Here is a 2,713-nt window from a genome sequence, read left to right as displayed (position 1 = left end):
TGTAGGTGAACTTTTCTGTCCCACTAGCCAGTTTTCAAATAACCACACAGAAACTTATCATTAATTATAAATGCTCAACCAAAAGCTTAGGCTCGTTTTTTTCTAGCTCTTATAACTTAAATTAACCCACTAATAGAAATCTATGTGCTTCCCTGAGGATCGTTTACCTCATGTAAGTACTTTCCATGCTGCTTCTTTGCATCTCATGGCATCTCCTGGCGATTCCTCAGACTCCACCCTTCTTCTTCCCAGCGTCCTCCTAGTCTGGCTCTCATGCCCAATCTCTTCCTGCCCAGCTATAGGCCAGTCAGCTCGTTATTAACCAATGAGAGTAATGCATATTTACAGTGCACAAAGATTGCTCCACAGCAGAGTACCTTCCAGGTCAGTAGTCTATAATAGCTAAGTATTCTACACAAGCCTCGTGGTTCCCAAATCAACTTATGTGTTTCACTTTTCAACTATTCAATGGCTCCAAGACCCACACAATCATTTCCAAGTCGGATAGCTACCATCAGGTTCTCCTCAAGCTGACTGGAATGTTGTGTCGAGTCATCCTTTTGCTCCATTCTATAGAAACCCTGAACATACACAAAAGTCAATTTGCTTTGTTTTGTTTTTAATAATAAAATAAGATAAAACAATAATATATCAGAATAGGACAACACAAGCAGAAGGAAAAGAACCCAGGAAAAGGCACAAGAAACAGATACAGATGCAGAGAACTACTTGATTGCACACTCAGAAATAACATAATTTTACGGGATTTTATGTCTTTGTGGCATAAAAACACTAAACTGGAAACCATAATATATACACAAAGAACAGTCTGCATCCTCTTCCACTGGGTTCCCTGAGTCCTGAGGGGAGGGATTTGATGGAGACATCCCGTTTAATGCTGAGTGTTCCAAGGTCTCTCACTCTGCATCATGTCTGGCTGTGGGTCTCTTTTTGTTCCCATCTGCTGCAGGAGGAAGCTTGTCTGATGATGACTGAGCAAGGCACTGATATATGAGTATAGTAGAATGTCATTAGGCAACAGTTTTTAATCAATAGGATGTGACTCTGTGGGGGATCAAAGGTCAGGTATCTTGCATATCAGATATTTACATTACAATTCATAGCGGTAGCAAAATTATAGTTTTGAAGTAGCAATGAAATAATCGCATGGTCGGAAGTCATCACAACATGAAGAACTGTGTTAAAGAGTCACAGCATTAGGAAGGTTGAGAATCACTGTTTTAGGAGTCATTTTATTGATGCTTCTTTTTTTTAAGAACAGTTTTACCACCAGGCGTTGGTGGCACACGCCTTTAATCCGAGCACTTGGGAGGCAGAGGCAGGAGGATCTCTGTGAATTCGAGGCCAGCCTGGTCTCCAGAGAGAGTGCCAGGATAGGCTCCAAAGCTACACAGAGAAACCCTGTCTCGAAAAACCAAAAAAAAAAAAAAGAAGAACAGTTTTACCCTAGGTCTCTGAGCTATCTAGTCTCAGATTCTTGGTCGCCCAAGTAGTGTCAGATATGGGTTCATTCTCCTGGAGTGGGCCTTAAGTCAAATCAGACATTGGTTGGTTACTCCAAGTTTTGTGCCACTATGTTGGCTAGTCTTATGCTAACTTGACACAAGCTAGAGTTATCTGAGAGGAGGAGACTTCAGTTGAGAAAATGCCTCTATAAGATCCAGCTGTAGTCAGGCATTGGTGGTGCACCCCTTTAATCCCAGCACTCGGGAGACAGAGGCAGGCGGATCTCTGTGAGTTCGAGGCCAGCCTGGTCTCCAGAGCGAGTGCCAGATAGGCTCCAAAGCTACACAGAGAAACCCTGTCTTGAAAAAAAAAAAAAAAAAAAAAAAAAAAAAAGATCCAGTTGTAGTGCTAGCTTCGGCAGTACATATACTAAAATTGGAATGAGGGGGCTGGAGAGATGGCTCAGAGGTTAAGAGCACTGACTGTTCTTCCAGAGGTCCTGAGTTCAATTCCCAGCAACCACATGGTGGCTCAAAACCATCTATAATGAGATCTGGTGCCCTCTTCTGGTGTGCAGATATACATGGAAGCAGAATGTTGTATACATAATAAATAAATAAAATATTAAAAAAAATTGGAACGATACAGAGAAGATTAGCATGGCCCCAGCTCAAGGATGACACGAAAATTCGTGAAGCGTTCCATATTTTTAAGACTCCACTGACCTGGTTGCCAAGTTACGAGCTTTTCACAATGAGGCTCATGTTAACCCAGAACATAAAAACCTGAAGTGGATTGGTCTGGATTTGATCAATGGAAAACCACGAGACAACAAGCAAGCAGGGGTATTTGATCCAACCATAGTTAAAGTGAAGAGCCTGAAGTTTGCAACAGAAGCTGCAATCACCATTCTTTGAATCGATGATCTGATAAAATTACACCTGGACATTAAAGACGATAAACATGGAAGTTATGAAAATGCTGTTCACTCTGGAGCCCTTGATGACTGATTGGATTTCTCTTTTTTTTATTGCAGTGTCAGGTGCAATGTAGCCTTGGGTATCTCAGATTGAAGTACAGCGAGCTTTCAAAAAAAAAAAAAAATCCAGCTGTAAGAGCTTTTCTTAATTAGCGATTGATGGGGGAGGGACCAATCCATTATGGATGGAGCCATTCCTGGGCTGGTGGTCCTGGGTTCTATAAGAAAGCAGGCTGAGCAAGCCATGAGGAGCAATCCAGTAAGTAG

At 41.8% G+C, this 2,713-nt stretch overlaps 1 non-coding gene across 1 annotated transcript; it reads left to right on the top strand.

Moving 5' to 3' along the window:
• Positions 1 to 2,072: 2,072 nt before the first annotated feature.
• LOC113834567 lies at positions 2,073 to 2,178 on the top strand. The gene has a single exon (XR_003483140.1). It is a non-coding gene; the product is annotated as a U6 spliceosomal RNA (small nuclear RNA).
• Positions 2,179 to 2,713: the final 535 nt, after the last annotated feature.

Source organism: Cricetulus griseus, chromosome 3 (genome assembly GCF_003668045.3).
Source record: "Cricetulus griseus strain 17A/GY chromosome 3, alternate assembly CriGri-PICRH-1.0, whole genome shotgun sequence".
Taxonomy (NCBI): domain Eukaryota; kingdom Metazoa; phylum Chordata; class Mammalia; order Rodentia; family Cricetidae; genus Cricetulus; species Cricetulus griseus.
Note: the sequence above shows the minus strand (reverse complement) of the source record. Positions and strands in the feature narration are given on the sequence as shown.